Source organism: Panthera onca, chromosome A2, assembly GCF_046562875.1.
Source record: "Panthera onca isolate mPanOnc1 chromosome A2, mPanOnc1 haplotype 2, whole genome shotgun sequence".
NCBI classification, from domain to species: Eukaryota; Metazoa; Chordata; class Mammalia; order Carnivora; family Felidae; genus Panthera; species Panthera onca.
In genome coordinates, this window is record NC_138340.1 from 127,432,031 (window position 1) to 127,444,306 (window position 12,276).

Below are 12,276 nucleotides of genomic sequence, written 5' to 3' on the forward strand. Positions count from 1 at the left end.
TTTACTATAGTTTCACCATTGGAGGAAATTGGATAAATGGTTCAAGGAATATTTCTGTATTATTTCTCACAACTGTGTGTGAATACACAATTATCTCAAAATAAAAATCTTTACTTTTAAAAAAGATGGAGTGCGCCTGGGTGGCTCAGTTAGTTAAGTGTTGACTCTTGGCTTCAGCTCAGGTTATGACCTCACAGTAGTGGGATCGAGCCGCACTCTGCACTGGGCTTGGTGCTGGGCATGGAGCCTGCTTGAAGTTATTTCTCTCCCTCTTCCTCTACCCCCTCCCCTGCTCATGTGCATGTACATGTGCTCTCTCTCTCTCTAAAAAATAAAAATTAAAAAGGTGAATTTTATTGTATATAAATTATGCTTCATTAAAATGGATTTTTAATGGTGCCTGGATGGCTCAGTCGGTTGAGTGTCCAACTCTTGATTTCAGCTCAGTTCATGATCCCAGGGTCATGGGATTGAGTCCTGTGCCAGGCTCCACACTGAGCATGGAGCCTGCTTAAGATACTCTCTCTTTCTCTCTCTCTCTCTCTCTCTCTCTCTCTCTCTCTCTCTGCCCCTCTCCCCCACTGGTGCTCTCTAAAATTAAAAAAAAAAATTTTATTTGTTGGATTTTTAAAAAGCTCTCCTTTTGGTCTATAGAACACCCAGTTGTACCCTCCAGAGACCACTCAGTATTCTCCTAAAACACTGTCTTCTTTTTCCAGGCACATGACACATTAAATGGACACTCTGAACCATTATGCTCTTCCACATTTTTCTTTACATCATTTCCAGGAATCATAATCACATCTTTCCACTTCCCCTCCTGGGTCACCACATACAATTCAGGGGTTAGCACACCTCAGCTGACCTACTAACTTGGTCTCTCCAAGGACATATATACCTACAAAAACTTAGCTCATCTGTAGTTTTATATACATTGATTTTTTTGGATTTAGGGCCCCAGATTGATTGAAGGTTACTTTCAACCCTCAAACATCCACAATGACATCAATTTTATTTTAAGACAGTGTCCCAATTTTTGCAGTTCTTTGTCAACACCCTATATTGTTTGCCCCCAAACATGACCTTATTTCTTCTTTTATTTCAAAGGAAAAAAGGGGGTGGAAGGATGAAATGTGAAAAGATAATTTAGAGATACGGTAGTAATTTTACTGTTAATTGCCAATTTTAAGGCTTTGGACTTGATATGGCTCTTAAGACGTGCATAAAAAAAGTTTTGCTAAGTATTTGGGTTAAATTTGGAGGAATAACATTAGATCTCATGTTAATACAATAGCATTATGACCAAGAAAGTAATTACTCACTTGCAAGCATGTGTATTTGTTCTCCTAAAAAGCCTAGTATTTAGGTTTTGAATGGGGAAAGTAAAAACCAAGTAGGATTCTTTATATATTTACCTGACAGTAAAAATCGTAAATAGCATTTTGTTTCCCTGAGCAAAATGTTTTAGATGAACCTAAAGATGGTAGGCCTTTTTTTCTGGAAAATACACTATGGACTTGAATATAAATCTGAGGTAGGTTACGTGAGTAACATAATTATGTTATCTTAAATACTTATAATTAAGGTGAGATCCTCTTTAATTTGCATGTACACTTATGAAAATAGGAAAGGTTTGTGATATTTGGGGAAAATAATCTATGTTTTATTCCAAAAAGACTAATTATAAAGGAAACATATTTCAGCATTTTATACAATGAGTTGTGGATATGTTACTTTTAATTAAGATAAAAAATAAAACAAGCTACCCCAGTGTTTATATTCCTTGTCTAAATTTCCTCGTCTGAAGAGACAAGAATTAAATCAAGGAAGGGATTTTATTGGTGTTCAATTCACATAAACTAAAGGAAAGATATTTTATTATCCCCACTTAAGGATGAAACACAGACTCAAAGAGGTTAAGTGACTTGCCAAATTCACTATAAAGTGGCAGATGGGGACTGAAAGCAGATTTCTCAATCCAGAGCCATGATCGTGTGCTTTAACAGAGATCCATGCCAGGCTTCTATAGCTGACCTTATGGGGACTGTTGAAGACTTCAGTTGGAGGCTATCAGATGATAAACGGTATTTGGGGAAAAGTGCCTTTGCAGTTACCGAAATGAAGCAGAAGTGGCATGTTACTGTATATTACAAATGTACAGTACATGGAACTTACACTAATTTAACATTAGGCACAGACTTACTGAGGCCCTAGCCCCTGTCCCATTTTACTCCATTCCTGATAGGAAGGAAAGAGAGGAATTTGAACATTTTATTTGGTGAAATTTATTCTAAATAATATTTGCTTTAGAAATCACCACTGAGATGACAATTCTACAAGGATTACTAGGATGAGATGATATATATGATTAAAGGTGGAGGCATTCTAAATATACTGTTTTTCATCTCTCTGCTTTCATTTAAGTGTATTTTTAAAAAATTTTTTTAACGTCTATTTATTTTTGAGACAGAGAGAGACAGAGCATGAATGGGGGAGGGTCAGAGAGAGGGAGACACAGAATCTGAAACAGGCTCCAGGCTCTGAGCTGTCAGCACAGAGCCCGACGCGGGGCTCGAACTCAGGGACCGCGAGATCATGACCTGAGCTGAAGTCGGCCGCTCAACGGACTGAGCCACCCAGGCACCCCATCATTTAAGTGTATTTTGAAACCATTTCAAGGTTAGTAAATACAGATTTGTGTCATGACATAGTATTTCATCTTATGAATTATTGTTGGATATTTAGTTTTAAAACTGTTTCTCTATTATAAATGACAGCTCAGTTTACATCTTTGCACCTACAACTTTAAACACTTTTTCTATTATTTCTTTAATAAATTCCCAAGAGTTAAATTCTTGGGTCAAAAGATGGATGTATTGGGGCACCCGCTTGGCTCAGTCAGTTAAGTGTCCGACCTTGGCTCAAGTCATGATCTCACGGTTTGTGAGTTCGAGCCCCACGTTGGGCTCTGTGCTAACAGCTCAGAGCCTAGAGCCTGTTTCTGATTCTCTCTCTCTCTCTCTCTCTCTCTCTCTGCCCCTCCCTTGCTCACACTCTGTCTCTCTCTGTCTCTCAAAAATAAATGTAAAAAAAATTTTTTTAAAGATGGATGTATTATATTGTTGTTACATATCACCAATTGCCCTCCAGAAATGTTGTACCAAAGCAATAAACTTATGACTGATCTTCCTGCTTCTATTCTCTCCCTTTTCAATCAATATTACACATTCTCAAGTTAATGTTCCCAATAAGCTACTTTATTCATGTCTAACACATAAAGGTTACCCATCACCTACAAATAATCCTAAACTCTAGCACTCGATGCCTTCTGCTCTCAGGCAAGCCTATCTCTTATGATTTTATCGCTCCTACTTTTCTACATAATTTCTAGGGTTTAATCAAATATGTCCACCAAACAACCACATGTTGGAAAAGAAAATCCTGTATTCCTTTAATGTTGGCCCCACAAACACTTGCAGTTTATTGGGATCTTCACTCATCTTTATCTATTTTATTTCTTTCTCTAAGAAAGAAATGTCCTATACTCCATTCCTTATTTTAACTTAAATTTAAATATTCAAATTTAAGCATAAAGAAAAAGTCAGGTAAGTCTCTAAGTTTATTTATTTATTTTGAGAGAGAAAGCACAAGCAGGGGAAGGGCAGAGAGAGAGGAAGAGAGAGAGAATCCCAACTAGGCTCTCCACTGTCAGTGTAGAGACCCACATGGGACTCAAACCCACAAACCATGAGATCATGACCTGAGCTGAAACCAAGAGTTGGACGCTCACTGACTGAGCAACCCAGGCACCCCAAAGTCATGTAAGTTAAACCAAGGAGACCACCAAAGAGGTTCCTTCAATAGTCCAGGAACAGACGGGTAAGGCCCTTTCCCCCTCCAACCCACCCTTCTTCCAACCATTAGATCTCTGTTTCTAAGAGGTAGGTCTGATCACATCACTTCCTTTTTTTCTTTTAAGCCTCCAATTGTCTGTCATTGTATACTAACAATAATCCAAACTATGAACCATACACAGCTCTTCACAGCCACTTTCAGACTCATCTGCCAGGACAGGGATACACATGTGTCCAGAAACTCCACACTCACCTTGAACCCTCCACCTCCCAAAGGCATCAAATGCTTTAAGGCATCTCTGCCTCTGCTTCTGTCCATCCTGCTAACATAAAGCAAAGACAATTGAAAGGCAAACCATTAGTGAAGAAGATATTTGGAAATATTTGTTACAGATATGATAATGGGTTATGATTTTTGATATACAATGAACTCAAACACATCATTAAAACACTAGAACTCCAAAAAGCAAATAAGCAAGGGATATTAACGGATTATTCATAAGAGGGAAAATGCAGGTGGCTTATGGAATATTAATGGAATTTAAGCAAAGAACTCAAAGATTTCAAATAACTATGAGTAATTGTTTTACTCATTAAATATATATATATATATATATATATATATATATATATATATACACATATATATTAAAGTGATGATTATGGTAGTCCATTGTTTAATGAGACAGACACACCTAGAGTTTCCTTGAAGATGTAAAAATTGCTGTAATCTTCCTGGAACATCATCTAACTAAAGCCCTAAAAATGTTCCTGTCCTTTGATCCAGAAGTTTCACTCACTCTGGTGATGTGTACTTAAAATAATCAGAGCAAGACAAACATGGTTGGCACTAAAGTGTATATCTCAAGTTATCTCAAAAGTTGCATTGAACTCAAATGGTCAAAAAAAGGGCAATGCCTAAATAAGTTGTAGTTTAACCACATAATGGAGTATTAAATACTCATTAAAATGGCCTGTATATAAGATGAATTTTTAATGATGTTGAAAATTATATAATGTGGTATGAAACACAACATATCACTGAATGAAAAAGAGATAGACTTTTTAATGTACATTACATATTTCAACTGTACAAATGCATACCCAGAAATATCAGTGCTGAGAATGAATTAAATGTTTGTTTTAATTCTTTTCTTTGCAATTTAAATAGTGGGCAACATATTTCCTTTAAAATTTGTGATTTTTTTTTAAATCTGTATTACACCTTTGCCTTAGAGTCTTTGACACTGTTCACTACTCTTTTTTCTATTCTCACAACCACCCTGTTTTGGTGTCTGTCACTCCTGTGGCACTTGGCAGATAAGCCAAGGAACTCATCTCTCCTGAAGATCATAAATTCCTCAAGAGCTTGAACTGCCTCTTTGCACCGTGATGTGCTTTGAAAAACTCAAAACCATTTGCAAGATGACTAAATGCATAGACGACTAAATGACTGTGGCCTTAAACATTTCTTAGAGTTGAGTTGTGTCTCTTTGCTCTGTAAATGAGTAGGGCAGCCATTGGTTTGGAGAGCCAGGTGGATTCTGTTTTCAGAGGGCATTCATCCTATTCTGGCTCACACTTGACCTATGTCTTTTCTTTACCTCTATGCATCTGCTGATCTCTTTAGGCCATGCATGAGACTCAACTTTTCTACCTGGATGTTGCCTTATACACTGATGAAATGTGGGTTCTGGTTAGTCAAATGTTTGGGGAAGCTACTTTTTAAAAAACGTACCTAGAAGCTATTGCTATAGGCACATTTTCATAAACCCAGTAAATAAAGGATGTACTACTCTTACTCAGACACTTCCTTTATGAATGTCTGGGGCATATTGTTAGAGACCTTTAGAATATTCAGTCTTAAATATTCCAGATTTAGTGGCACATTGATGGCATTTCCTAAATCTCTGTCCTGCTTGCATTTAAAAAAAAGGGGGCAGAGGGATCACATCAAAGGCTTCTGTTCGTTTATTCTCAGCCACCCACAGAATTATCTAAATTACTTCCGAAGATTATTTAACAAAGGCATTCATCTTCTTACCAAAATTATGAGTGAATTGTGAAAGACCATTTCTCTGTAAATGAGGATGGCTTAGATTCTAGCTTTTATCCTGTGTCAGTAATACCTTGTTTCTTATCTCCAACTCTTGTTTTGCTAAGTTTAGGAATGCAGACTCTGAAGTCAAAACTTGGGTTCCAATCATGCCTCTACCACTTATTAGGTCTGTGGTCCAATGTAATCTTTTAAGTCTCCAAGACTTGAACTCCCCATCTATAAGACAGGATAGTCAGAGTACCTTCCTCATAGGGTTGTTATGAGTGTTGAATAAAATAATCTATTTTATTTGGCAAATTTCAGTTGCTCCTAAGTTGTCAGCTATTATTTATTTAGCTGTGTAGGATAGAACAGAAATCAACAAAAAAGTACTGTGATTAACAGAAGACTTCTCCCATCTCACACATTTATTATAAATATTCCTATTTGGTCTATTGATTCTTCTTATATTTTGAGTAGTCTTGAAAAAGAAGTATTGTAGTGTGTTCAAAATGTATGTCTTGTATGTGTTATAGACATAGGCAGAAAGTAATTTCTCTGCTCCCCTTTACAGCAAAATTTCTCTCAAAGCTACACCCTTATCATCTCTCCTTCCTCACCTCCATCTCCTTTACAATCCATTCCAATCTGACTTCTGTTCCTGCCACCCTGTCGACACTGCTTTTGACAAGGCCACCAACCAGCTGGGGTGTATCAGCTCAGAAGGAAATCTGTCCTCATTCACTGCACTCCTAGCAGTATTCCACGCACTTGGCTGTTTGCTCTTTCTCAAATACTTTCCTTTTGTTTTCCTTCAAATCACACTCCCCAACATTACTGACCCCTCCTTCTTGGGCTCTTTTGCTAGTTTTGCCTCTTCCATCTGACCTCCAAACGTTCGGTTGCCTCAGGACTTGGCCTGGGTCCTATTCCATTCCTTCCAAAGTAATCCATTCCAATCCCATAGCCTTAAATACCATGTATATGAGAATATCTTTCAAACTAAATCTCTGAGCCAGACATTTCTCATGAACTGCAAACTCATAAATCCACCTGCCTACTTGATTCTTCCACTTTCAAACATACTGTGTCTAAAACCCAATCACATCAACACCCCTTGCCCCACCTTCTTCCCAACTTCAGTAAATGGCACTACTCTCCACCCAAAACACTTCTCATGCCAATTTTTTTCCCCTGTGAAGAATTCTCATTTCTTTTAAAAACAGAAATGAGGTAATGGCACTTCCTTATTTTAAACTTGAATGGTAACTCATGACTAATGGAATTAAATCAAAATTTCCCACTGACTGCAGGGCCATCATTACGTGGGTCCCTCTGCCGAAGTGACAACTCATGCCACTCTTCTCCCTTGTGGGAGATTCTCACCCTCTGCTTGAGACATACTAAGCTTTTTCTTTTCCTTGAACAGGGCAAGATTATACCTTCTTTGGGGCCTTTGCACGTGCTTTTTTCTCTGCCTAGAAGGCAGTTGCCTGGTTTCTACATGTCTAGCTCCTTCTTGTACTTTAGGCCTTGGCCTTAGTTTGCCCTCAAGTAGATCTGCCTTGACTACATATCTTAAGTAGATACCCCCCCACACACACACCCTACGTATATCATTCCATCTATTTTGGTCATGGCTCGGTCAAAACTAGTCATTATCTTATTAGATAAGCTCGGGAGCTCCCTGAAGATAGTACCACATCATGGTTCATTACCTGTTCAATGTCACATCCTGGGAGTCTGGGAGAGGGCATACCACACAACTCTACATAAACTGGGTTTATCAAATGCACATGTTATACTGTTCTAAGAATGGGTCTGGTACAGAGGGGACACAGGCCCTGCACTACTTGATAAACATTATAATGACTGTACAATGTGCAATGGAAACCCATAGGTGGAAGAGAAGCTTAATCAAGGAAGTGATATCTGAATTCAGATGAGTATAAAAGTGCTGGGGGGGGGGGGTTGGGGTGGGAAGGACACTTGGGCCAAGTGAACAGCATAAACAAAGGCCTGGGGGTGTGAAAAAGCCTGCCATGTTTAAATTGTTAGCTTCAACAAGTTTTCCAAAGAAAATAAAATTAATGCAGATCCATAGAACCTGGGGGAAGAAAAGTCAGGACCTAAATAAAAATCAGATGATGGAAAAAAGTTTTAAATTTAAGCAGAAAATGCAATTTCACAACTACAGCTCATTTAAGCAACTGGTAATTAAAAGCATATATAGTAACAAACACCACCTGGGTTTTGCAGGTGTGAGTAAACTTTACAAAAATATGGAGGGAGAAATAGTTTGGAATGGCCCAAAATGCAACTAAAGAAGTTTGAGGCTGTGACATCAATGCCTTGTGATCAATAATGGGAATGAACATGGTGACAGCAACAATCATCTGGCAGGATATTTTCATTTATGTCATTTCATTTCACTTGAATGTGACAAACATATAACCAGGCTCTGGGCTGGGTAGTGGGAATAAAAAAAAAAAAAATCTCAGGCTTCAAAGAGATCACTATCTAATCAAAGTACGTGAATAGTTGCTTTTCTAGGATTTAAAAAAAAGAAGATGCCTCTATGTAACCTCAGTTCAAATATTGTGCAAACGATGTTTGATATGCAAATCATTGTTTAAAGTGATGCAGGTTATTTGTTCCAAAAGTCCAGATGGAAGTTTTCACTAAGCCCATTTTCTCATGGGATGTTTAATTGATTCTGCACATAAGGACAGTTCTGATGGTGAATTGTGCAGAGCAAACAAAGAAACTGGTTAGAAAATGCCAATGAGTTTCTTTTCATTTATATATGAAAGATATCTCCTTTAAAATGTTTTCTACATTTAAAATTAATATATGTTCATTTTAGAAACAGTGAAAATTGAAAAAAAAATACATGTTACATACATTTTTCCTAGACATTTTTTATAACTAAAACTAGGATCACATCACAATATGTCTGCACTTACCTTCACTGATTTGAAGGTAATATATGTTGTCATTTTGTGTTGCTGTTAGTTATCTTTAAGGTTTTTAAGTTTATTTATTTTTAGAGAGACAGAGACAGCACGAGTGGGGGAGGGGCAGAGAGAGAGAATCCCAAGCAGGCTCCATGCTGCCAGCACAGAGGCCGATGCAGGACTCGAACCCATGAAGCCATGAGATCATGACCTGAGCTGAAACCAAGAGTTGGTAGCTTAACTGACTGGGCCACCCAGGCACCCCATAACGTTTTTTTCTTTTTTAAGTTTATTTATTTATTTTGAGAGAGAGTGTATGCGAGCAGGGGAGGGGCAGAGAGGGAGGGAGAGAGATAATCCCAAGCAGGCTCCATGCTGTCAGCACAGAGCCTGACGAAGGGTGGATTGTATGAACTGTGAGATCATGACCTGAGCTGAAACAGTCAGATGCTCAATCGACTGTGCCACCCAGGCACCCCATCTTTAAGGTTTCTTTAAATAAACATAAAAAAACTATAATCTTCCTACATCAAACTAAAAAATGAAAAGCAATCCTCTGAGTCCTTTTAAATGAAATGTGGAATTAAGAAAACTTTTTCTCCACCATAATCACCCTAATTCCTAGGTTTTGAAACAGTTTTTTATAAAGATTTTGGGAATTAAATTATTGTTTTGTCATATAAATCTTCCTCTGTCAAAAATTATTTTAGAATTTCGTTTGCTATTGTAACTAAACTTTCAATAGTTACTGAAACTAAATGGCACATATCATTATTGGCTGACTTTAAATCTATGATCTTGAGTTCTTTATTCCTGTTTTTCTCTCATTCAGAAGGAATATATCCTTTTTTTAATAAAAAGGTAAGGAGCTAATAATATATTTTCAGAGCCCTTACAACTGGGGAAATATTTTTGTGTTGACCTCACACTGTGAGAAGACAATCCTGCATATGAAAATCTCTTACATTTCAATTTTCTACCTCAAAATTCTGCCAATACTTTGTCTTCAGCATTTAGTGTCACAGAGGAAAAGGCTAAGGTCAACCTGATTTTTATCTTTTGCACATAAACCACTTTTCAATTTATAGGCTTATTTTTTATTTTCCTGTAGTTCTTGTAAAGCAAATATTTTGTCAAAATGTATATAAGTTTATAGAAATGTGATAAACCCCCGTATTTTCTGGTCTATGAAAGTTTTATACATTTGTGTCTGATTCTTGCTCTTGTTCTGTCCTTCTAATTTCACTTCAGGTACACCATATAATTATTCTGTTAACTCTCTATTTTCTGTCCTAGACACTTATTATCATCTTCTGTCTTGTCATTTTTTATTTCTTTGTTCTCTTTCTCTGTTTTCTGGAAGAGTTTCTTAATCTTGCCCCATTACTGATTTGATTTTCTGAATTAGCAGTTTTGTTCTTTCCCAGTAATTGTGTCGGTTCTGGTGTTACATTTTTAGTTTTCTTGAATACCTTCCTTATTCGTTTCCCTTTGCATCTCAGACTCGTCTATTTCTTTTTATTTTTCTGCTTCTCTCTCATGAAGGATATGTCTCCTTTAATCCTGCTGAGGTTGACAGTTTTTAACAATTTCCTTTGGTTTCTGAAATAAAGCCATTTCAGAAGCTTGTTTTTCCTCTGGAGTTCTTGACATCTTGTTTGGCATTCTTTATCCCTTGGTAATACCTTTTTTTCCATGGGCATATTTTGTTTCTGTTTTTGTTTTGCTTGCCTATTCAGTCCAGAGGAAGAAAAATCTATACATCCCCTTTTTGGGTTTTAGTAACCAGAACATAAACTGTGCAAGATGAAGGCAAGCACTTCCTACCTTATGGCAAACTGGCATTCATTGAATGAGTCGCTGATCATATTTTTCTATCCAATTCCATCAGCTTCAGTGCTAGAGAGAATTCCTTCCAAACTCCAATAATAGGCTGGTAGAAAGTCTTAGTTTAAATGTGGTTGAATGTCTCCTATCTCCTGACATCTTCATCTGTATTTTATTTTTGGAGGTTAGGATGAGCCATTTGGGACCAATAACCCGATGTCATTTTTTTTCCTCCTCCATGAAAGTAATTTCCTGCAGGTCCATTTCTGCAAGGCTCTGAACGTCTATTGAGTGGTAAGATCTTCTGCTATTGATGCACTAGGTTGGATTTCCACCTTGTGATAAAGAGAAAATCTTCTTGCTCTTATCAACAGTCCTAAATCATCCTTTTCCTTCATGGTATGACAAGTTAATGGTCAATAATAAAGCATAAAGCATCCTCCTGAAGTATTTTTCTTAGTACTCAGATAGAGCAAATCACCAGGGCAAGCATGAGGATGGTTCCCTTGCAATAGAAGTAGTTTCTTCACATCCAGCTTGAAACCCTTTTTATGGTTTTGAATGTATGGGTAACCCGACCTTTCAATACTGGAGTTCCACATCATAATGGAAGTCACCAGCTGAAATGCTGGGTTTATTACTCCGGTAAACTGAATCTATGCAAGTGCCTTTTGTATGAAACATGTCTTTTATTTTCTGTATTCTGATGCTTTGACATCTGGGGCCTGGCTGACCCTGGAGGAAGTATCCCTCCCAGGGCTAGCCAATACCTAGAGACAGTTAACAACTGGACATTGAGCATGCCTTTCAAATGCAAACCAACAGTCCAGAGCCATTATCCCCCACCACCTCCTGTCTCTGGCTTTCACACTTTGGGCCGCTATCCTCTTGCGTAAGCACTCCAGGACGAGGTACCAGACAACTAGGGACAGACCCTGTGCCCCAGAGCCCACTGAATTTGTCCAAACTAGCCAATCCTAAGCCTGCTTACAATGCCAGGCCCATTCCTTCCTACAGAAATCACAGTAAAAGCTCTGGTTCACAACTGTCCCCTCTCCCTCTGCCTCCTGACCGACCCTGGCATGTCCCCACGTAGCCCTCCACTGCATGACACACCCCCGCCTCTTGGGATCTATAGGTGTAACTATTTTTCAGTGGCAGCTGACTTCAGATCTGGCGGCCTTGCCATATTAAATAATAATAAAACCTATATTCCAAAGCACCTTTGTTTGTTAACGTTTTTATTTATTTTTGAGACAGAGAGAGACAGAGCATGAACGGGGGAGGGTCAGAGAGAGAGGAAGACACAGAATCTGAAACAGGCTCCAGGCTCTGAGCTGTCAGCACAGAGCCCTACATGGGGCTGGAACTCACCGACCTCAAGATCATGACCTGAGCTGGGGCGGGATGCTTAACCAACTGAGCCACCCAGGCGACCCCCAAAGCACCTTTAAATGGCAGAATTAAAAACATTTTAATCTAGTATTTCATGTTTATCTTTCAAAGCTGAGGAAGTAAAGGAAGAAGGTGATTTATACATAGAAATCACAGGAGTTGGGTGCAGGGTTGAAAAGAGAAGGATAAAGATGGCCCTAGAGCT

At 38.1% G+C, this 12,276-nt stretch overlaps 1 protein-coding gene across 1 annotated transcript in view; it reads right to left on the reverse strand.

The window, feature by feature from the left end:
- Positions 1–4,167, reverse strand: part of ELMO1 (engulfment and cell motility 1) — a 545,925-nt gene extending 541,758 nt beyond the window's left edge. Inside the window, exon 1 of the mRNA XM_060633905.3 lies at positions 4,108–4,167. The gene's annotated coding sequence lies outside the window, so the exon portion shown is untranslated. The remainder of the gene's footprint in view (positions 1–4,107) is intronic.
- Positions 4,168–12,276: the final 8,109 nt, after the last annotated feature.